The 25,053-nt window shown below is 41.1% G+C and overlaps 1 pseudogene; it reads right to left on the reverse strand.

Moving 5' to 3' along the window:
- Positions 1 to 2,882: 2,882 nt before the first annotated feature.
- On the reverse strand, positions 2,883 to 3,282 carry Mif-ps8 (macrophage migration inhibitory factor, pseudogene 8; annotated as a pseudogene).
- Positions 3,283 to 25,053: the final 21,771 nt, after the last annotated feature.

A 25,053-nucleotide genomic window follows, 5' to 3' on the forward strand; every position in this document is an offset into this window, starting at 1 on the left:
GTAGGGATTAAATTAAAAGGAAAAGTTGGCAGAGTGGGAGCGGTAGGGGAAAGATGGGGCTTCCTGAACCACATTCGTCTTTAGCACATTCAGGTAGATTCATTAGTCTTTCTTTTGTAAAAATTGATTTGTCTCCTTATTGCCAGGTTTGATTACTATATACATAATTTGAAAATACCTTCTCTGGTCTTATGAGCTGTCTTCTCTTTCTTGGTGCTGTCCTTTGTTTGTTCGTTTTGTTTTGTTTTCAATGAGTACTTTGACACTCCCAGATCTGAAGTAACTCTTTGGTCATTAGATCCCCATTGCTCAGGACATCTGATTTTTAGTCTTGGAGGAGAGAGAGACACATTATCTTTATCCACACCACATGTTCCCGTGTGCTTTTTAGATTCAAGCTAAGTAATGGGCAGAGGGAAGGAAAGACAAGAAAGGCAATCTTAAAGGAAAATACAACTGCCGTGTGGCTGGTCACACATCCGATCTTCTGAAATGAAAGATACAAAGATGCGTATGTGTAAAGTTTCCCATAAGGGATCTACATATATATATATACATATATATATATATTACACACAAGCATGCAACATGTATGTACATACACATGCATGTATATATATGCCCATGCACATATGCAGTTATGCAGATCATGTCTTTAGCACATAAAATTCATATATATATTTTAAATGAAAAATATTCTGTTTGTAATAAATTGGCTTTTAGCCCACTAATCTTAATGAGGCTGTAAGCTGAGGCTGATTGATTTAGTAATCGAATATACTTGGGATCCAATTTTAATAATTAATTGCTCATTACAAAAGATTGCTTTGGGGTCATCGCACCCCACTCTGATCATCACCTCATTACTGCTGGGCTCTGCACATCAATTGCTTCTTCATCCCACATGCAGATACTAATGAAGGACTCAGAACCTCTTTTATTTTCTTTGGGGGAAAACGGTTACTTTGGCAGGAAATGGGCATGAGCAAATGGAAGGGAAGTCCAGAGCAAAGTAGGCCCTTTTTTGTGTGGGATAAAAGACCAGAAGATGATTCATGAAATGTCTCAGACTGTAACTTCGAGGGCAAGGCAGTCTTCCAACAGCTAACAAGGAGCAAGGTTGCACCCTTTACCTCAATCCAAGATGCAAATGTTAGAGAAGACAATGGAGCAGATGTGGAGACCAGAGCATCTTGAGAGACTGAAGTGAATTTAAAGTAATGCTTTGGGTACAGATAGTGTTTTCTTCCAAGACACTGTCATTCGAGTTCATTCTGGTATAATGAAAGAGACATTTCATCTAGTACATAAAACACTCCGAGCAACTGCGACGGCAAGTGAACAGCAGGCCAAGCCAAACACGGTTTGCTGAGGCAATGTCTGTCTATCTCTAGCTCCTGCCCATGATCCCCTGGGAAGTCAAGACAGAAGATGAAAACTCAGCCAAGATACTTGGCACTACAAAATTAGCAGTGAAGACTCTTAGGAAACACCTTGCCATCATCTGGTCCAACCTTACAATTTTACGTATTTGTTGAATATATGTAGTGATGACTTCTTTTTTTACTTTTCTTAGATACTTTATGTATTTACATTTCAAATGTTATCCCCTTTTCCCCCCTCTCCCATACCCCTTCCTCTCCCCCTGCTCCTATGAGGATGCTCCCACTCCCATCCACCCACTCCAATCTCAACACCCTGGCATTCCCCTACATTGGGGAAATGAGCCTTCACAGGACCAAGGACTTTTCCTCCTATTGATGCCAGGCAATGCCATCCTCTGCTACATATGTGACTGGAGTCATGGGTCTCTCCCTGTGTACTTGTTGGTTGGTGGTTTAGTCCCTGGGAGCTCTGAGGGTGGGAAGGATCTGGTTGGTTGATATTGTTGTTCTTCCTATGGGATTGCAAACCCCTTCAGGTCCTTTAGTCTTTTCTCTAACTCCTCCATTGCAGTCCCCTTGTTCAGTCTGATGGTTAGCTGCAAGCATCCTCATCTGTATCAGTAAGAGAAAAGAAAAAACCCTTTATTGAATTTATCTATTGAAAGTACACACAGTTCAATACTTTTTGTTGTATGCACAACCGCAGTGAGTTTTAGAATATGTTAATTGGCCCCAAAGCACACACCATAGTTGTTAGCAATTATTCCAACCTCAGCCGCTATGCCTCTGCTTTCTATTCCTACAGATCTGCCTATTCTGGGTATTTCATATAAATAGAATGGTTTGTGTTTTTAATATCTGGAGTCTTTCATATGACCTGTGACCAAGGTTCATCTCCGAGGAAGCACGCGTCACCAGTGCCTCTCTGGGGATGAGAAACAGTCCCCTGAGTGTGTGCACTGCAATGTGTCCTCCCGTTCACTAGCTGATGACAGTTAGGGTGTTTCCTCGCTTGCTCTTGTGAATAAGGCTGGGATGAACAGTATGTACAAGCGTCGGGATAAACACACACTTCAGTTTGTCTTCTGAAAATCCCAAGAAGTGGAACTGACAGAGGAGATGGTGAGTCTACGTTTAAGGCCCAAACTAAGGCTCAAAAGAGCTGCCTCCATTCACATCCTCACTAGAAATACATGACAGTCTGGATTTCCCCACAGGTTTAAATTTAGCTCTAGCAGGCTTCATCTACCCAGATTGGCGGACATCGATAGCATAGTCTCTCAATGTAGTTTTGAAACTACTTCCCTGGTGATGGGGCACTGAGCCCCTCTCATACGATTATTGGCATTTTGCTTCCCCTCCTGTAGAAATATTCATGTCTTTTTACTCATTTTAACTGGATTATTTCTCTTTTTTTCGGTCTCAAACCATTTATTTCTCCCGACCGGAAGGTGGCCATCATTACGGGTGGATAAACACAAAACGCTGCATGCGTGCAGCAAGGCTCGAAGAACAGCGGTGCAGATAAGTGAGGCCCGGGCTCAAGCGAAGGTGGAACCGTTCCAGCCCACGTTGGCTGCGTTCATGTCGTAATAGTTGATGTAGACCCGGTCCCAGCTGATGTGCAGGCAGGCGGTCGGACAGCAGGCCACACAGCAGCTTGCTGTAGTTGCGGTTCTAGGCATCACCCATCTTGCCGATGCTGTGCAGGATGCAGAGGGCGCAGGAGTCGTTCATGCTGCTTAAAGTCATGAGCTGGTCCAGGACCACGTGCACTGCGATGTACTGTGCCGGTTTGCTGGTGGCTTGTGCCAGCTGCTGGGTGAGCTCGGAGAGAAACCCCTGTGGCACGGAGGCGCGGGAAACATTGGTGTTCACGATGAACATAGGCATGGTGGCGGAGAGACTGCGAGCGAAGGCTGGAGGACGGTGCAAAGCGCAGTGTGACCTAAGTCAGGGACCTGAGCTTCCTTTTGATTTTAAATGTAAGGGTTTGCTTTATATCCTAGACAGTAGGCTCCTATCAGATAACTGGCCCCAAACATTTCTCCCTGTCTATGAACTTCAGTGTGCCCTTCTAGGCAGTGTCGTATGGTGCATAAAAGTTTTACAGTTTGATGAAGTAAAACTTATCTATTCTATGTTTAACCTGTGCTCCAGGGGATCATAGCTAAAAAATCATGACCTAAGTCTCACATGATGTCAAAAGGATAGAAATAAAGCCAGTCCATTCATAAGTAAGCATCTGAACTGATCAGAGTACTTTTTGTACCATAGGGTGATATGTCTCCGCTAAGAAAAAACACAAGCTTGGGCCTGGAAAGAAGGTACTAAGACTGCTTGCTGTTTTCCAGAGGACCTAAGTTCAGTTCCCAGCACACAGGGCAGGCAGCTCACAGCTGCCTTTAACACCAGCTTCGGGGATCTAATGCTCTCTTCTAGCCTCTAAGAGCATTGCACTCACATGCGCATAACCCCACACAAACACATACACACATACACATAAATGACAATTAAAATTAATCTTTATAAAGAAAATCAAATTTACCACAAAGGATCTCTAGAAGGCATTATTGACTGAGATCAGTAAAATCAGCTTTTTCATCAAATTAAGATTATTTTCTGATGAAGGTGACAGTAAATGATATCCATATTTGCCTTCTCTCTCCTAGCATCCTGCTGGAGTGCAGTCTTCATGCTAGAACAATATTAAAGAGCTAATTACCATTCGACAATTAATAACTCCAACTTGATGTTAGGAGTAGCTAACAAAATCAGTCCATTTGTGGTCCGCCCTTGGCACATAATTGGCCATGATTTCTTCCCACTGCCATTATCCGAATACTTCCTTAGCTTTCAGGACAATGGACAGTGGCCAGGTTCTGCTTTGAATGTTCTTTCATTTGGGACAGTAGGAAGCTAGTATTTTTGTTTCCCTGATCAGAAGAATTTTAAACAAATATACATTACAGGTTATTACAAATAATAGCATTTCTGTTATCTGTGATGGCTATTCCTGCTTGTCAACCTGACGACATCTGCAATGAACTACAATGCAGAAATGGAGGACACACCCCTATCTTTTGCTTGGTTTGAGGTGAATGAATCCACGTCTAGTTCAAACCTTTGAGGCAGGAAACACATACGTGCCTTTGACCTGGATCTTGAGGCAGGAAGACACACCTTTAATCTTAGTCACTCCTTCTAATGAATGTCTATATAAGGACATAGAACGCTTTTTTTTTCTTTTCCTGCTTGCCTTTGCCTTGCTAGCATGGCCATTCATTCACTGGCAGTGGAGCCGATTTCTTTGGGATTTGGGTACATACTGAAGATCAGCTGTAACATTCAGCCTTGTGGACTAAGCAACTACTGGATTATTGGTCTTTCCATTTACAGCCAGCCATTGTTGGATTAGCTGGACCACAACCTTTACATCATTCCAATAAATCTCCTTTATACAGGGATTCATTCCATAATCTTTAATACTGTAGAGAACCCTGATTAGTGTTCATACTCATACATACTGTCCAATGAAGAGGAATAAGGACAGGTCAATCAAAAAGAAAACACCTGAATTAATTATGGTATATAGCTATCATAGAGTAGTATACTACCACTAAAAAAAGAATGGCCTAGATACTTTCTGACCCCGATGTTCATGTGGTAAATGTAAGCCTACGCAACAGTATTTGAAGATGTTTAATATTTAATGTCCCTACATAATAAAGGACTTGTGGGAATCTTCCTCTTCCACTCCAATCTATTTTCTTTATATGAAAACATAGCAGTAACCCTCTCAAGGGATGTTAACACCATGATCTCAGACTTTCTAGACTCCAGAACTATGAAAACTTAATTTATATTATTTATAAATGGCCAGTCTGTGGTGTTTTGTTAAAGTAAAAAGCAGATTCTAAGGTCATGTCTCGTGTAAAGTCATTTTCTTGTAAGAACAGAGAGAATATAGAAATATATAGCTTTGTGTTTGTCTGCACCAAAAGGGACTCAGATGTAGAAGACAAGAAGAAAACGAGTTCTCTCTTTTGCCCATCTCTATAAAGGTGTAATTCACAAGAAAACTGTGCTTAAAATTATACAGTATGATGTTTGCACATGCATATACATTGAAGATTGAGTACCACCATCCAACTAACTAAAACTATCATATTCTGATTGATTCTTTACTCAAAATGATAGGAAGACTAAAATCACACTTAAAATTGATGATTGTCTAAAAGTAGTTCTATTTTTAATGAAAGCTTGAGGGTACAGATAAAATAGACTATCAAGGCATTTTTTAAATACTATTAATTCCTATGGAGAATAATTTGATAACATCTAGTGAAATATAAATTTCATCTATGATCTGAGGATGCTACTTTTGCAATCTATGCCGAAGATAATTCAGCAAAAAATATACAATGACAATGTACATTCATTGTCTAACAAACTTAGTAACAAAGGACTGGTAAAACAAAACAAAAGAAAAGAAAACAAATGCCCATCTCTAGGAAAATGGTTACAAAATTGTGATGAATCCAAATAGTGAAGAAATAAGAAGCTGTTAAAGAGACTGGGGTGTGTCAGCACACAGCCGCAGATTTAGAACAAGATTCAATGAAAATACTAGAAAGCAGAAAATGTAAGTTAGGAAGAAAGTATGTGCTTACAATTCATCCAGTAGTGCTGGTATCTCCATCCCCCAGTAGGAAGAGAGAAGGAGCATGTCCTTAAGTGTTACCTCTGGGAGAAAGAGGATGGAAAGCACACAGATGAGAGTGTCTTCCTCTGGATATCTATTGATTTGATTTGGAAGTCATGATAGCACTTAATATAGTTTTTAAACCAAATTAAATTCAAAACCAATCCCCAGGAATTAAAAGCAGAGTTAAGTCAATGCACCTGCTAAATAAATAAATATAAATAAAGTTGGAGGTGTGGTCATGCAGTTGGTATCACTCATAGGAATGTAGGCGTGTCCTCTTGCTGTGATCCTCCAAGAACAAAGAAGTGTTGTTGCTAGATTTATTTTTAGTTATGTGTGATGTGATGGTGGTGGCTCTCTCTCTCTCTCTCTCTCTCTCTCTCTCTCTCTCTCTCTCTCTCTCTCTCTGTGTGTGTGTGTGTGTGTGTGTTTGTGTGTGTGTGTGTCTGTGCCACATGTGTGCAGGTGCCTGCAGAAGCCAGAGGACAGCATCAGATCCCTTAGGGCTGCAGTTACAGGAAGTTGTAAGCTGCAGAACTCAAGTACTGGAATCCAAACTCTAGTTCTCTGGAGAAGCAGCAGGAGCTCTTAACTGCTCAGCTGTGTCTCCATTGTTTTGAAAAAACAAACAACAAACAAACAAAAATCAAATATGTGACTGGAGAGATGGCTCAATGGTTAAGAGTATCTACTGCTCGGGGTGGACCAGGATTCAGTTCCTGGCTTCCGCATGTCACCAGCATCTACAACTCCAACTTTCTGGCCCCTGGAAGTGCTGCATTCATGTGAACAAATCTATATTCAGGTGCACAGATTTGCACAGAATTTAAAATAAAAATAAAATGGCTAAATGAAAACCAATATAAAACTGTTTTCTGGAATTGTGTTCAGGTTATTTGCAATGGTTTTGCTAGTTTGGTGGGGAACGGGGTGGTTCTTTGGTTGGTTTGGTTTCATTCTTTGCACTTTTTATGTGCATTGAGAAATAAAGCCTAAAGCATGCATAACTATGCTGATAACATTGAGGACCTGGGGAGTTGACATGGTGGAATTCAGATGTTAGGTTGCCACACTTGCGTTTTTAAAAAATTACTTCTAAATTTTAAGTGGAATATTAGAATGGACTTCTAATTTATTTTGTCTCTTGAAACCCAACCCACGAAGCCTCTAGATCCACAAAGTCCCATGAGAAAGTCAGCTATATACACTAGGAACAAATAATTGCAAATATTAAACTTCCACTTTTCATAGCATCAAAGGGTGTGGATTAAATTTATCGAAACACGAAACCTTTTTCTATTGAAAACCTCAGAATACCTCTGAAAGAGAAGAAGATATAAAAGAGGACATGCATCAGGAAAACTTCCCCTTCTTCTCTTGAAAATCGTAAGCAACTGTAAAACGTGTGTGGCATGGAGCAAATTCATAATATAATGAGCTGAGACCATCTTTGAAAAGAGGGGACACATAATTGAAGGACTGTTACTGCCTGAGTCAGTCAGAGGATGAATGAAGATGCCAGAGACATGGTCTCAGAGTTCAGAGAGAAGGTCACACTTGCAAAATTGATCAACGAGGGAAAAGGGTGCAAAGGCAACTCGCTTGGAAAGAAGTCTGCAGCACATGATGCCCCAGCTGGATGCTTTTGGCACAAGCTGAGACTAACTTGAAGGTGGGGATGGGAACATCCCATCAGCCCTTGAGTTTTCAGACACAGAGGGTCTGTGATGATGTCAGTATCACTCAATTCTCACTTGTGTGCCATCTGGCCCCTGCGAAGGCCCTGGTTTGAGGTTAATCTGAGCTATTTCTGAAGAGCACTAATTCCAATTTTATTTCTGTATTGATCAAGAATACCAAGCACTTCCCAAGGACAGCATAATCTGTTCTACCGTCTGTCTGGACAGAACAGTGTTATGTCTAATAGATGAAAGCTGGCCTCATCTGGAGAGAGAGAAAGGGAGCAAGGAAATCAATTTCTCTAAAAATTCTAGGTTCTGTTTTCAATATTTTACAAGTATTGACTCTTCTGGGGTTTTAGTTTGTTTCCTTTCTGTTGTAAAATTCCTTAAATTTTCCCCATTCTACTCTTAATCTATTCTGTCCAACTGTCAGAAATCAATACTAAGCATACTAGAAATTTATCAGTTAGAAAAATTCCTATTCTAATAGACCCAAACATAAATCTGAATGGCACCAAACAATGGAAATGATCGCTGGGAGGGGTTTCCAGTTCACACAGGTTTGAACAGGATGCTCTGCAGCAATATGCCACTGCAGAGCTGTCCTAGACATCCCTTATCAAGTACACTTGGATTGAGCATCTACTTCTGCGTGGGAGGCGAGAAACACTCTCCAGGCCATTTCTGCCTGTTTGCCAGTCTTAGCAATACCTCCTTTGTAGCAGTTGTTTAGAAATACTCTTTGTAATTGAAAATAATAGAATTATTTTCAGTAAAAGGGGAGAAGCGTGGGAATTCTGTAACTTGGATTAATATCCCTCCACAAAGCAATGAATCATAAAGCAGTATTTGGACTTTTCTAACTTCTTGCAGCCTAATAAAAGTTGAGCCTCCTTCTGCTCTCAAGTGCAGAGCGAGGAAGACCACTATCTTAGTCAAAGAACATCTCACAGTTCAAACCACTCACATCACACAAAGCCAGACAAAGCCAGCTCTCCTCCTTCAGAATCCCCTTGGCAAATAGCTACCATATTCCTCCGCTAGCAGAAACCTGATTCTCGGTCTGTCTAATTAGTCACTCCTTTCTTACCTTTGAAATACTAAGTCAATAGGCAGGGAGGTAAAACTAATGACTTTAGACCCATGAGGGGACAGACAGGTTAAAAGTCACTGGACCAGTTAGCAATTAATGCACAAGAGGAGAGCGGGTTATTATCAAGTGGCCCATCGCAACCATTCATAGCGAAAAATGCAGTGATCAAGGGTTCGCTCCAGTGTTTTATGACTATAATTTACATATTAATGATCACATAGAGAAGCATAATCATTGATGAGAATATTTAAAATGCGATAGGACAGAAGACACATGTCATTATCTGCCTTCTGGGGTTTCAAATTCAGCTTACTCAGATAGCTCCCCAGCATAGTTCACAGACCACTTCCAAATGCACATAGGTGTCATAGATGAAGACTCAGATACCCTCTGGGGTTAAGTAGGCAACGTTAATAAATGCCCAAGACCTAAGTAAGTTTTCCTCTAAATCACCAATACAACTGACTGCACAATGTGTAGAACCCAATGCAAAGTCACAACGTAAGAGCCCTTGTGCTTACAAGGCAGGGAAAAAAGCATTAAAGAAAGTAAGCAGAAGGCTTGTCCTGTCTCATTGCTTTTGTCTGTCCTTTTCTCTCCGTGTCAGGCACATGTACACATGCATGAATGCATATGCACACCACCACTACTTACCTATTGATAACTATGTAATACTACAGTCCTCCAAGCACTGAGAGTTTCATGGAGTCAATACATCTCCTGGTTTAAGATCTGAAATTGTAGTTTGTTATTTTTGTTATTTTGTGCTATCTTGACATCTTGATCCAGGAGGTCCATGAGAGGATAAAACTCATGTTCCTTCTCTTCTCTCTCTCTCTCTCTCTCTCTCTCTCTCTCTCTCTCTCTCTCTCTCCAAATATACGTATATGTGTGTGTGTTTACAGATAAAGTATATATGTATGTGTGTATATTACAATAAGAAAAGAGTGATTAATTATATATGTGTGTATATACTTATATATCTATCTTTATCCTACATATACATATACAAACATATATTTATTCATATATATATATATTCTATTTATGCCATAGGCCCAGCCTCAAATACTCTCTGTACCCTCTGGGAATAAGTAGGCAACAAAAATAAAGGACCTAGGAAAGTTGTTCTCTAAATTGTCAGAACTTTTGGCTGTACCACTTAGAAAGCCCAATGTAGATAGATAGATAGATAGATAGATAGATAGATAGATAGATAGATAGATAGATAGATAGATAGATAGATAGATAGATATAGAGAGATAGAGAGATAGAGAGATAGATAGATAGGACTTTATTACCTTTTAGATATCAATCCAATAAGCAGAGAAATAAAATAATTACTTTAAAAATAAAAATAATGACTTTAAGTCCATGAGGGGACCAACAAGTTAAGAGTCAGTGGACCAGATCAGCTATTCATGTAAAGAGGACAGGTTATGATCAGTTGACCCTTCATATCCACTAATAGTTGAAAATACAGAGATAAGGGTTTATTCCAGGGCCTTAGGACTACAATGTATATGTTAGTGATCATATGAAGAACCATAATCATTGATGAGAATATTCAGAATACAGACACCACAGCCGGGAAGACACATGTCTGCTTCTACCAATAGATAAAGTCCTCCAGTCAAACCCCCTTTATCTTCAGAACCAGCATAGTTCTTGAGGGTCACTATCCTTCCAGCACCAGGAAGTAATAAGCAGCCAAGTATGGGGAGCCAGGGTCACCTCATCCTCTTGTCATGAGGACAAGAACTACTTCCTCTCAGAACTACTGCTTATTCTCTCTATTCCTACATGAAGCTCCAGCATGACCCTGCACAGCATGAAGCGCCCTCCTTCTTGGAGCTATAAGTATGACTAACAGACCGTTCCAAAGACAACTGCTATAGTAGTTGGGGTCATACCTTGTCATCCCTATACCTCTAATAATGACAACCCCTCTATCACAAAAGGGGGGATCAAAAGTAGCCCTCTCACAGATACATGAGCATGCCTGTTCATACATCAGCACACAAATAACCACCTCCCAGGGTCCCCCTTGTGCAAGCTGCTAGACCAATACATGGTGTCAACCAAGGGAGAGGGACTTGAACTAGACATATTTTGTTACCAATAAATCTACCAGCCCAACTAATAGCAGCGTGGCAGAGCCAGGCAAGGTCTGGGTTGGAGACTCAGAAGAAGAGATAAAGGCAGGCAGATCCTGGAAATGAGACCTGCCCAGGAGTTTACACTTTAAACCTACTGCCTCCTACATGGCCCCATCACACTCCCTTCTGAAGCACAAGTTCAAACATACGCTTAGTAAAAATTGTGGACATGAAGGATAGATTACTAAAATATGTAAGCAAGAGGGTAATGGTGCATACCCTTAATCCAAACACTCAGGAGGCAGAGGCAGAGTAGATCTTTAAGTTCCATACCAAACTGGTCTACAGAGTGAGTTCCAAGACAGCCAAGACTTTCATAAAAACCCTGTCTTGACAAATGATAGATGGATGGATAGATAGATAGATAGATAGATAGATAGATAGATAGATAGATAGACAGACAGACAGATGATAGATGGGTGGGTGGATGGATAGATAGATAGATAGATAGATAGATAGATAGATAGATAGATAGATAGATAGATAGATAGGTTCTTGTGTGGGTGAGTGGGTAGGTGAGTGGATGCTTGGGTGGGTGGATGGATAGACAGACAAATGGACAGACAGACAGAGTGTATGCACTAAGCTATATGTCCAAAAGCCATGTTCTACTCCTCAACCATTTGCCATGCTAAAAGCCCATGTTTTCCATTGTGTGTATTTATGTCTGTCCATGGCATATCGTTTCATATTTCACAAACTTGATATTGTTGCTGCTTCTGCCAAACCATATCTCCATTTTCTATTTTGAGACAAGGTCTCCCTGAACTGCCCTTGTTGGCCCTGAATTCACCCTGTAGACCAGACTGGCTTTAAATATGTGATCTCCTTGTCTTGGCCTCTGAAGTGCTGAGATTTACAGTGCTGTAGCCACAGGCTCTGTGACACTTGCTCTTATGCTGCCTAACACTTTTCTTACAGGGGGATCAGCTCTACCATCAAATTTCCTCAGTCCTTTTATCACAGTGCACTCCTGCCAAGTTCTAGGATGACATACTATGACAAGTTTGAGATAACCCAGGATTCACAAAATCTCATTGCCCTGTGATGGCTTAAAGTATGGTGCCACATTAACTCTAATGAATATGCCAATAAACACATCAACATCCTGCTCTATAAATCCCTTCGTCACATCCCAGTTACTGTGCTTTTAAGCAACTGTGCCAGAGTCGCTCTTATCTTAGCTGTTTTTTTTATAATTTTACTGCATTCATGCTCAGAATATTATACTGATACTTTCTCCCACTGCTTCCAAGCCAATAACAACTCTGTATGATGGCCAATAAGGTTAGCTACCTTTCAATGGCTATTTTCTCTGTGTCCCAGCCTATATTTGACCTAATGTATATGGACTGCAGTGTATCTGAGGCAATTCTTTTCTATTGAAAATTTCATGCATACATATAATATACTTTGATCCAATGTATTTCAATCCCCTCCCCTCCAGCACCTCCCATGTCACCGTTTTTGCCCCTCAACTTCATGTGCTTTCTCTTTGCTTTTAAGCCCACTGAGTAGCAGCCTGGAAAGAAGTCACATCAGGAAATCTACACCACGATTCCCTTGGCTGGGATTCGTGGTCTTTATATTTATAGAGAGCACAAAAATCTTAACGTGTTAGTCACTTTCCAGGCCCTTGTCCTTGGGAGCTCTGATGTGAACCTCTTGCATCCCATTCGGTTCATGCAAACCCATTTCTGTCTAATTAAGCCACATCGCCATGTTGGACCGATACCCTATGAATGCTGTTACCAGAATTGAAATAGGAAGAAGGGTGTGCTTCATAGGATACCAGAGCCCTTTCGTTAGCCCGTTTTCACTTCCATCCTCAGATACTACAGTCTGTGTGACCCCATGAGCATTTACTCTAGCTTCTACACTTTGTTCTCATTTCTGCTGTCAGAACATCCCCCGCATGGTGGAAGAACGTTCTACAATTTCCCATGCGATTTCATATGCACTTGAATGTTACATGCACTATTTTCCATACAATATCATGAATATGAGTAGAATTAGTATAACCATTTACTCTTTCAACCAACCCTAGCATTCAGTGTAGATTCAAGCCAATCTATCTGCAACTCATATTAACACTGATATCTTGGATCCTATGCCCTCTGAAGAAATTAATTTCCTGGGTAGACAAATCATTCTTTAGACAACATAATTTATAGAAAATGAAAATCCATTACATATTGATGTGATATATATTTTAACTCTCCTGGAGTTACTAACATTCATTCTAGAAAGAGGTTAAGTCTACACTCAGTCTTTCTTGCCTCAAAAAAAAAATGGATCAGAAGACAATAGTTCTCAAAATGAACCAGTTTGATGTACCACCTCCCACCTGCACCTACCTTCCTGCGTACCATGAAGATGAAACACACATGTGGATTCTCCACTTCCCTCTCCACATTCATTTCTTTCTCTGTGCTATGCATTTATCTTTTTTTCTTGAACATCGTTATTTTTACATCAACCCAAAGGTCAATGTTTTTAAATTAATAATGATTGACAAAGTCTTTATAATTTCATCACTTATGTTCTGATTATTAAATATATGCTTATCAATTTCTGGACAGGGTTTCATGAACCAATACATAGATAATAGATATCTAGAATTGTGTTTATACTGCCTAGTGTTGCTTGTACTAAAATAGCCATTTTGCTATTTTCAGTCTAAAGAATTTCCTGGAATTTTGCATTAAGGTATAACACAAAGGACCATGCTATCTTTCAAATAATAAAAATAGATTATCATGCCTAACGTAGCCCAAGGGAGCACAGCTATGAATCAATCTTTGTTACTTACTCTAATTATAATTCACGTTGCTACACTAACAGATGACCTCTGTACACAGAAACCTGTTGTACGTTTACAGTGCTGTCCTTGAGCACAGCAGAAGAGTTTGCTTCCCACCCAGATTCCACCATGACCTGGGACTGCCTGTAGAACAACGCCCTGTACCTCTGGCTGTCTTTGCTCAGCTCACCATCCACAAGAAAACAAATTAGAAAGGATGGTCTGGCAGAATTCTGCAATCCCAACCTCTAGGTCAGGTGTTATCAAAGAACTCACATTTTCTGAATTTCTCAGACCTTGTGTTAACTCGTCTGTAAACAGAACTAGTACAACCTCCTTGCAGGGTGGATATGAAGAGCAAAATTAAAAAGCCTGGCTCTGTCCAGGATGGATAATACTGAACAGGGTGCGTCCATCCACTTTTCCATCACTCTTTCTTCAGAGTCAGGCCTAAGTGCTTGTAGACTTGAACTAAAATCCTTCTCAAGAATTTTGATCTTTCACAGATTCCAGCATACATGACTACCCAATCACAGAAAAAGACTTGGATTGAAATATACTTTGGGTCAAAGAGACTGAGTAAATTAGGCCCTTTGTGCATTTACGGAAAATAAGGCAATAGTATGGTCTTGTGTGCACTGAAAGGAAGTGTTTGAGCCATATCCTTCAGTTTCTGTTTAAGAATCTCATACATGCTGGAACTTTTAATATACTCCCTCACCTCTAATTCACATCAGATTCAAACAGCAACTTTACAGACCAAAGCATGAAAAATAAAGAATCTTTCAAAAGGACATAGAAGACTAGGAAGTCAAGAGCAGATCTCACCAGGCTCTGTGCCTTCCTAGATAATTCTCTTCATTTAAAAATGTGCTAAGTGAAGCCTCATCATTTTGAACAATGGAGCTGACCTAGAATGCATTCCATTATGCTAGCCAATGCTTAAGGAGGAGCTGTTGAGCAATAAAACCAGAAACAAGCCTGCGTTTAAGGAATGCACTAAGTACATTCCTTTTAGAATAAAAGTTGAAAAAAATATATTGGCATGACCAAAAATATGAAGACAGTATGAACTGCTGCCAGCACTATTTCTTGGGAGATTTAGAATGCAAATCTCATGGCAAAGTTGCTCTTTAAAGAATTTGTTGTTTGCTTTTCTCTGCACTGTGCATGCTAAAATTTAGTTCATTTCTCCAAAATTATCAATATATAAGAAGAGTTCTCAAAACCTAATTTGGTAGAAATACATATTAATAAACTTATGCAAATCCTGTTTTTAAAAGACCTTATGGGGCGTTGGTATTAAGATAGAGTTCCCTCTACTCTCTGTAATAAAAAAGGATTGCCAACTTCATCATCAAAAGGGTGAGTCACGCGCCACCTTCTTGTGTGAGGAAAGCTTGGGCAATGAGTATGATAAGAGGAAATTGTCAGTAGAATCTAGAGATAGCCAGGAGGTTAGTGTAGTATCTATCATTAAAGTTCATGGTGGAGGACCTGAAAGGCAGAGAGACTTAGTGAAGCTCAGACACACACTGGTCAACTACAAGAGATGCCAAGAGAGGTAGGTTAGAAGCCAGTAACTGATGTCCCAAGAGATACACCCTCAAGAAGATAACTGTGGGAACTAGAAGCTCTTGACTGACATCTCTCATCTGATGATTCTTACCCCTGACACCTAACAGTGCTGCCTGCAAAGTGACAGGCTAAATGCTGTATTAGTGAAACACACCATGAAGAATCATTCTCTGTCCAGCACTGCCCAAGATATGGTACATTCAACTCTACCATACACCACATTTCATTATGCATGGTCTGGTAAATTCTATTAGATTTACCTCCCAAGTATGTCAGAATCCTTCCCCCTACTTCTGCCTTCCTGCCATAGTTCTTAACAGCGTTGCCCAGTTTCCACAGGACCAAACATCCTCCTCAGGAACTCAACTCTGCTCATGTTATGTGTCTGTTTATAAACTTACAGCATAAACTCTGCAGTTTTTCTGCTGTTAGGTTGATTCTTATTAGAGGCTGTATACCAGATATGGCTATAGACACTGGGAAAGAAAAGGACTGAGTTCTTGCCCAGAGAGCTCACCATCATCTCCACCCATTCATCTTTCAGCCACAGAGCACAATCTGTGCTTTCTAATCTTTCCTGATCTCTGTGCATCATTCATCTCCCTGGCCAGCTCCCACTCAACCTTCCAATACTGAATTTATTTATTACCTTGTACGTCAAATTTTTAATTCTCTAAACAAACTTTGTTCTGTGTGAAATTCCCAGAACTTTTTTTGCACTTCTCTCTTTTGAGCACTGTTTCTATTAATTGTGAATATTTCTTTTAAAAGAAAAAAATTGTCTTTCGGTAGACTTCATCTGTTGCTCGAGTAAAAAGGAAACAAATTCTGTCAGCAGTTTTACTGCTCAAGAATGAGCAGAGCACAAAAATATAAGACACAAGGAAAACATGGTTTGGAAAATAAACTTCTTAATTAGTGAAAGAACGCAGACTTGATGATGGGAAGTCATGGGGAAATCTGACACAAAAGACCACACAAACATCTGTTTTTTACCTAGAGTTGGGAATACTGTAGACTGGATGATGTGAGAAACACCTAGAATGGAGGGGAGTCAGCAGACACTGTTTCCTGAGAATGAAGCACTTCATTTGCATATAACCTCAGAGGGATCTATCACATAAATAAATAATTTCCTTAAAAAGGATTCTTATCAGAAAGATGATTATTTCAGTCTCCTTAATCTCTTCATTATCATGGTGTTAAGTAGATTTTGTCTGATGATTTTTCCTCGTCTCATTAAAGGCACATCTCAGAGATGATTTAAGCTCCACTTCATCTCTCATGCCACTCATAGCATCGCAGCAACAAGGGTGTGGGTCCCAGGGGCTGAGAGGAAATCAATAACTGACGATGAGGCAAGAAGCAAGACATTGACCCCCTTGGTGGACTTGGCAGTTAAGACAAAGATCACAGGATCCAGTGTCCTGTTAACTCTGCATGAACTGGAAAGGGAGAAATACGTTTAAATATATTCCGGGTTTGAAATGTGGAAGAGATTTTAGGGCAACTTAAACTAGCACTTGGTTTCTAAGCATTAGCTCACTTGACATTTTGAATCAAGTATTTGTCTATCCCTTGCATTAAATAATACTCAAGACTATTCCTGGTCTCGTTCTACCAAAAGACTGCTCCCTTTTTAAGGAACCAAAAATGTCTCTAGATATCCTTAAAGACCTCCTGGGCATGAGGATGGGGAGTGTGGACCCCTGCTTGAGAATTACTGATCTAACCCACTACATACAAAGAAAAACACTTAACTGCATTATAAAAGAATGCCTTTTTCAAATATTTTAACTGGCAGCATGCAACAGTGACAAATTTATATCTAGACAGAAGATGGTCATACTATCCCTGAGAGAGATCCTTGAACCACTCCAAAAGGACATGAAATGGATTTTGATCAAGCCTCAGCTGGAGTTCACTCAGAGTGAGAAATCTAGGTACCATTTGCCTCTCATCCCCTGACATTTCCAGAGCATATCTTGTTGCATTTCCTATAGCCAGAGAAGAAGCAAAAAAACATGACAGCTTGTGTTTTACACATAGAGCAAATTTTAGTAGGCTTTTGGTGGTACACAGGCTATAAGCAATCCCCTGATACAAAGGAAGGAGCTCTCGCCCCTGGGCCAAAGACTCTGTCCTCCCTCAGCCCTGCCCCTGACTAGATAATTCATTTTTAAAAGACTAGGGAAATGACTCATTTGAGTAACTGGTTTCAGATGGTCTACTGTGAATGCAAGTAGACCTGAGTTCAAATCTCCACCACTCATAAAAGCCTGACTTCAGAATTGGTTGACAAAAACAGGTAGATCATAGGACCTCAGAGCCCAATCAACATAGCCAATCTGGGGAGCTTCAGGCTCAGTAAGAGACCCTGTCTCAAGAAATAAAATAGAGAACAATAGAGGAAGACAGCCAAGACCTCCTCTGGCTTTGACAGAGCAGGCACAAGCATGAACATACACACACAGTGAGAAGGAGGAAAGACAGATTAAATGGAGCTGTCTTATACTGGAGGATAATTGCATCTGACACCAGAGGCTATCACACAGGCCAATTTATAATGTGGAAAAAAATCAAATAAAAGTAACCATGCTCTATATCCTTTTGTGTGTGCGTGAGTCACAACAGGCACAATGCCAGGTCCTCTACATAGGTATGTGATGTTTCCTGATGTGTCATGCTGCGATCTCATCCCTCACAGCAATTTCTATTATTCCCATGTTACAGGCAAGGACAGTGAAACTGGAAGAGAGCAGGTAGCATGTTCATGCTCACACCCCTCAATGGAATCAGGATTAGAACCCAGACTCTCTGACTCCAGCGCCTCTCTCCCAAAAAGCAGGAAGTGTGCTTCAGTGGATATGGATAATGGAGACAGAAAGAATGGGAGCATCTCCCTGTCACCTGTTTAGCCCCAAGGCAATGACTTAGACAAACTTTGACGGTTATGATATGGACTGAGTGTGCTCCCCAGGAATTCATGAGGAGGAAGCTTAGTCCAGTGTGGACCTGTTAGAAGGTGGTGAGATCTTTATGAGGTAAAATCTATTGGAAAGTATTGGGTCTCTGACACTGACCTCAGAAAAGAAAGATGAACCTCTGGGGGTCCCAAAGTGGATTGTTATAAAGGGTGACCCTGGCCCCTCCCCTGCCTCTGATCTTTTCCATATGCTGTGATGACATCCACTATGGAGGGACACAGTTAGGATGACCTTCCCAGAGCTGGTGTGCTGTTGTTTGGACTACATTCTCTAACATGTTGCTAATTAAACCTCTTCTCTGTATAAGCTGTTCAGACTTGGCTATGTCTATGACAACAGAAAATGAGTGGATCCTGAAGAGCTGGGAGAGCGTGACCACTGAATTTGGTGGTGAATGGAGGTCCGGGTTCTGAAGATAGAAGCTATGACAACTGGCATGTATGCATATCTTCCTCAGAGATAAGATATCAAATAAAAGAAACAAGGTGTACTCTTTTTCTTAATCTCCTTGGATAGACATATCCGTGTGTGTGTGTGTGTGTGTGTGTGTGTGTGTGATAGGTAGATATAGGTTTAGATAACTTCATGTGTATGGGAGCTTGCACAAATATTTGTACAACAAACCCCCTAAAAAACACCATTCTAATCCCTAAAGTATATAGATCAGGAGCCTACTGAGAGCCTCACATACGTGCAGACTCGGAGATTATCAAGGAAGATGAGGTAAAAGAGTGCAAGAATCAGAGCAGTGCATCTGCCTTGAAGCATCATTTGCTGAGCTGCTGCACACTTGAACTCACGACAGCTGAGATAACATGCACAAGACAATAAATAAAAGGGAACCATACAAAGTCCCAGCATGAATGGGGTAGGGCCTCATGAAGTCGATTGTCTGGCCAAGAAGGAATTAGCAACTGATGGCTGCTTGGGGAGGAAGAGCACGTTTCTTCAGGGACGTTGCCCCTGAACAGCTTACCCAGTGGACAGTCCAGCATCAGTGCGCATGCTGGCAGCACTAAGTACTAAATTCAATGATTTTTTTTAAGGGTCAGGAAATATATTAAGCTTCAAGGTGGGAGGGGAGGTGGTAAAGGAATGGAATGAATGGAGAATAAATAAGGGAGTGGGTTTGATCAAAACATTCTTGTGGGCTGGGGATTTAGCTCAGTGGTAGAGCGCTTGCCTAGGAAGCGCAAGGCCCTGGGTTCGGTCCCCAGCTCCGAAAAAAAGAAGAACCAAAAAAAAAAAAAAAAAACATTCTTGTATGAAATTTTCAATAAAAACTGTAAAATATTTTTTAAAAAGCCTTTCCATTTATTTTATCTTATAAAATTATTATAAAAGTATTATAATTACATCATTTTCTACTTCCTGTTTCTCCCTCCAAACCCTCCCACATACCCTCACTAATCTGTTTCACATTAATTCCTTTTTTCATTAATTGTTGTTAAGTGCGTGCACACACACACACACACACACACACACACACACACACACTTTCCTAAATACAGAAATACAACCATACAGAAATACAACCTGCTCAGTCTTTCTATTACCTCTATGCGTGTTTTCAAGGCTAACCTTTGGATACCACTTGATAACTACTACTGGATAACCCATTGATGTGCTCTTCCCTGGGGAAGACTTTTTCTCCTGTCTTATCATCCTATAGTTGCCTCTACCTCTTTGTATAGAGTTGAGGCCTCATAGACTTTAGTACAAATGTTCAGTAGAATCTAATTTTTAAGGTATCACAGTTCTATGGTCAATCAGAGCATGGTAGAAAAAATAACTATCAATATACCAGTATATAGTATATCTATTACTTATAGATGGTCAAATGCAAGAGGCAAGCATCGCAAATTGCTAAGATTCAACCGAGACTATTACCAAATAGCCACTAGACAAATCCCAGGCACCATATCAAGAACCATAAATTCCAAAATAAGTCAAGGTAGATTAAATATTAACATTGTAAGAGATTGGGAAGAGGTAGAACGGTTGGTTACTCATGGTGTGGATCTAAAAAGTCATAGAGGTGAAACAACACTAGAGCAGAGCACTAGATTAGAAGTTTGTCATCCATGTCCAAGAAGGGACACTCAGTATGTCCTTCCTAGAAAAACAAAATATGTAAGAAGGGGAGCTAGGCTGTGGACCTGGCAGGCGGACTGAAGCAGAGACATGCCTGAAGACTCTTGGAAACCCTGTGGGTAGTCATGTGTATCATCTGAGACATTAAGAATGAACACAAGGATGGATCAAGGGACATTCTGAAAGAAATGTTTCCACTGGAAGCAGAGATTGGAAAACAAAGACAAGTTCAAAGACCCAGTTATCATAATTCAAAAAGAAAAAAGAAAAAGATGAGCTTAGAGTAGCAGAGACAAATACAGATTCTGAAAGAAAAAAAGCATAGCGAAAAGAAGTGCCTAGCAAAGGAAACTGGTGTCCCCAATATGGCCCCATAAATATACGTGGTTCTCGAGTCTTGTTTAAGATGGAGACACACCTGTGAATTGCATGGATGAAAACATTCTCACTCAGGAGCAGCGGTGCTCTCCCAAGCTCTACACTGGATATTTTGTACCTTTTGCAAAAGAAATGCTCACTCATGACTCACTGTAGCCCTTGCCAGCTTGTGGGGTCAGCCAGCCATGTCTTGTATGGGTTTGCTCTGGAGTCCCACAAGAAGAGCCTTGCATTGTCTTAATGCTTGCACTCATTTGGTGGCAGAAACCCTACAAATCATTGTGCTGAATTAAAGCAAACCAGCAAGAGCAAGACACAGGTCACGGGTTTGGGGCCTCCCTTCCTCCCACTGGTTTGTACAGATCAAAAACAACTTCAAGATTTTGGAAGAGGAAACTCAGGACACACACACACACACACACACACACACACACACACACACACACACACCTCCCTGCACCCTACCCACTGCAGAACTGAGGCAGAACAGCCTCCAAACAGCACCCAGGCTCCTGAATGTCAGAGACAGCAGAGAGAGCCTGCTTGCCACCCCCACGCTCTGTGTCAGAGTATTGATTTCAGACACTGTTACAGAGGGAAGCTGAAAGTGTCTGCTCCTGCAGCTTGTCAGGCACTCGAGTCAGCCTGTCCCAACGGACTTCACACCAGCAACTTCCTCCGGCCTGGTGCCTTTGAAAGCAGAGTCAGGCCTTCTGAGACTTGATTCTTCACTCCTTGAGATTTGATCAATCGCTCAGCCAGACAACATTTTCATTATTGTGACAAGCATACTTAGAGTACTCCAACCAGGAGAAAAAAACTGAAAGTCTGGCCATAGCTAGTGTGCACAGAACATAAGTAGAATAAAAAACACCGATGCGCTCCAATGATTGACGTTGCTAGCATTTGGGGGATCTGTTATCCTTTTGAGAAAGGCTGTACTTACTCAACAGACATGTAGTGCCAGCTATAGTGAGCCTTGCGGGTGGATAAGAGCAAAAGACAAACAAGGAAAGTGTCAGCCTCAAAGACTCACTGTCTAGAAAGGACGAGTATTGATGGCAGTGTGAGCAACCAGGAATCAAAGAGGGTGAGGCGATAGGAAATCGGGGAGTGGTTTGCGTTCCTCAGGGCTGGGATGAGCAAGGATGTTCATTCTGCTCCCAGGTGCATTAGGAGAGGCAGACAATATTAGGATCTGAGGAGAGGCTGCTGCCTTGGCCCCATCATCACTTAGTAGTGAAACACCAGTGTAAAGAGGTCTGAGTCACAAACTGTCTCATTAGTGGGTCAGCTATCTTGCAGAATAGTCTACCCCATTTGAGATTCAATTTAACCTCCTATATCTTGAGTATGAGGTACAATTTTGCAAACCATCTTTGTCAAGGAAATGACAGGAGGCCTGCTCCCCATGGGAATAAAAGAATCAAATAACCTACAAACAGGGAACGTGGGCCCTGGGCTGAAAGACTGCTTGATATTGAAAGTGACCTTGAGGTTTCTCTGCTCAACCTCAGAGAACCACAGGAAGAGAAAATAAAACCAGGGGTGGTGGTTCAGGATAGTCAGATGTTCTAAGTGTCTAAAATGCTATCTATTTTTAATGATCTTGGATGCCAGAAACCCAGGGAAGACAGGTCATGCTTTAAAATAGCCAGTAAGACATTATGTGGTCCTATATTTGACAATGTTTTCAGGCTTCCTCGGGCCATAATTTCATAATATAGAGATATAGCAGAGCATCCCCAGTTCTTAAGATTAGAAGGGACAAAGAAAAGGAATGTACGAGGTAAGGCATGTAATTGAAGGTGGCTACCAAAGCTAACTGAGTTCAGGATCCGCCCACATCTTTGGCAGAGATGATGAGAGTCTTTGTTCAAGCACGTATATAATTCGAACAAAACTTTACTGAGTCTCTAATGGGTGTTCGGTATTGAGCCAGGCAGGCAGCCATCTGGTAGAGCATACTTGGATCTACTAGCCATATCTACTACTGATTTTGAACTGTTCATAAACCATCTCACATTTTTCCAAAATAAAACAATGTGTGATAATCAACCCACTTCCATTTCTCTCTGAGTTGCCGATCCAATGAGTATTTAAACATTTGATCTGTACTAAGTATTTTCCTAGATTCTGAGAACTCCACAATGTTTAGAATCCAGTCTTTGACCTTAAAAACCACCATGTAAGTGCTTTCGATGATTTCAATTAAATGAGGCCACCACAATAATTCTTATAGAATCAAAATGCTATAAAAATTTCCAGGGGTGAGTAGGGGAAAGGGATTTAACTTTTAAGGGGATATTAACAATTTTATCTGGTCTATCAAATAGGAATTGTAGCTTCCAGAACAAAGAAAATCAAAGGGTCTCTCTACCTGACATGAAGTGATGTTCTGCAGAGGACCAGGGGTACAGGGGGACCCAGGGAGGAGTCGTCTTGCGTGCATGTGAGACCGGTGTGCTTGGTGCAGACAACTGAACACCTACAAAGCAAGGCACCCACAGAAAAACCTTGGCAGCTATGCCAAGGAGTCCAGACTCCATTCACTGAACAATGGGAGTGCTTTTATCAGACCAGGCCTAGAAAAAAAATGTAAATAAATCACACAACTGCAAGCCAGTGCACAACAAAGGGCCATGTCACTTTGCTTGGAAAATGAGAAACCATTATACCTTACCTGTGGTTCGCTTCTCATCGCTTCATGAATATATTCACCAGCCTCACGAAATATGAAAATGAAAGCGAGCTCAATGTCTGATGCTGTGATACCCTTGAAGTCTAACTGTAACAAAAGCAGCTGTGTATGACTTTTGAGAAAGTGGAGAGAACAAATCGCATGTACAGATGCATACTGTAGGGCACCCTGGGAGCAGGAGCCCAGTCCTAAACAATGGAATGGCCAGGGGAGCTGCCTCTGCACTTTCTCCGACATGCACGACATCTTCCCACTAGAGTGTTACTGTAACTGATACCTGAGCCCTGATGAATACAGAGGAATCGTAGGTGTCCTTCCTAATTCCAGGTCATCCTCTTCCACTCCAGTCTAGAGTCAACCTTGAAGCATCTTCATACAACTCGCTTTGGGAAGGATAACAAATCAGTTTCTTCCAAAGGGTATCGCTAGGCAGGGAGAGACACCAGCATCAATAGGTGGGAAATTCCAGTGCAACTCCAGTGTCTAATGACCTACCGGTGTCTTGAATGCAAAATGACAGATTTCACAAAATTTGACCCATTCCACGTCAAAATACTGCTAAAAGAGGGTAGAAGCTATTTAATTAATCCATGTTTGGTGATCTCACCCATAAAACATCAACAGTGGCTCCTAGTCCGTTGAACCCTTGAGCTTCTAGGAACTGCTTCGGACTTGGTCTTAAGGGTTTTCAAGTTGGATTGTCTTTGCTACTGATTGGCAAACGACTAGGTAACTTAAATGAACTCATTAAGACCCACAGAACTCAGTAGCAAAGAGAGGTTAATTTCCCTGCCTCCTATATTTGCTGTTGGTATTTAATAAAGGAAGCTGACCTGTTTTAGAAACCACGGCCATTTATAATCACAAAAGGATCAGATAAAATATCAAATAGGTTCTTAACCCTCGAGCGAGTTGCCAAGCACTGCATTCTTAAGTATAAAGCTTGATCTCTTCTGCAGCCCAACCCCGCCCCCACTTTTTGTACTTTCCATGATCGACCTTTAACCTCTTGGGGGCTTGGAGGCTGTCTCCTTTTGTAGTCAGTCGAGGAAGACCTGAGAAGCAGTCAGAGCAGCCTTAGCTGCCTTGCACTGAGCATATTGACAAATGAACCTGAAGGCCCAGGCGCTGAGGCACAAATGCCCAAGACACACTTAGTGTAAAAGGTAGGGTGGAGGAGTGAGACCCACTCCACGTTATCTGTGGGACTTCTGAGGTTTCATTGAACCAGTTTGCACGAGCCTCTGCTCTGAGCCAAAGCTCAGGCCAAGACTCCCTCCATGAAAGCCAGATCGAACCTTTCTAGGTTAATGACACATGAAGGAGAACTTCACTATAGTTTCTGATGACATTTCAGTCTCTAACCCAAGTCCACTCGTGACTCTGGCTCCTTTAAACTTCCAGGCTCTCTAAAGCACACAGTCTTCTCCTGACTGACCCCTGATGTATCACACACAGGCTTAGCCACAAAGAGAGAAAACTTGC

This window comes from Rattus norvegicus, chromosome 1 (assembly GCF_021556685.1).
Source record: "Rattus norvegicus strain SHRSP/BbbUtx chromosome 1, alternate assembly SHRSP_T2T, whole genome shotgun sequence".
NCBI lineage: Eukaryota > Metazoa > Chordata > Mammalia > Rodentia > Muridae > Rattus > Rattus norvegicus.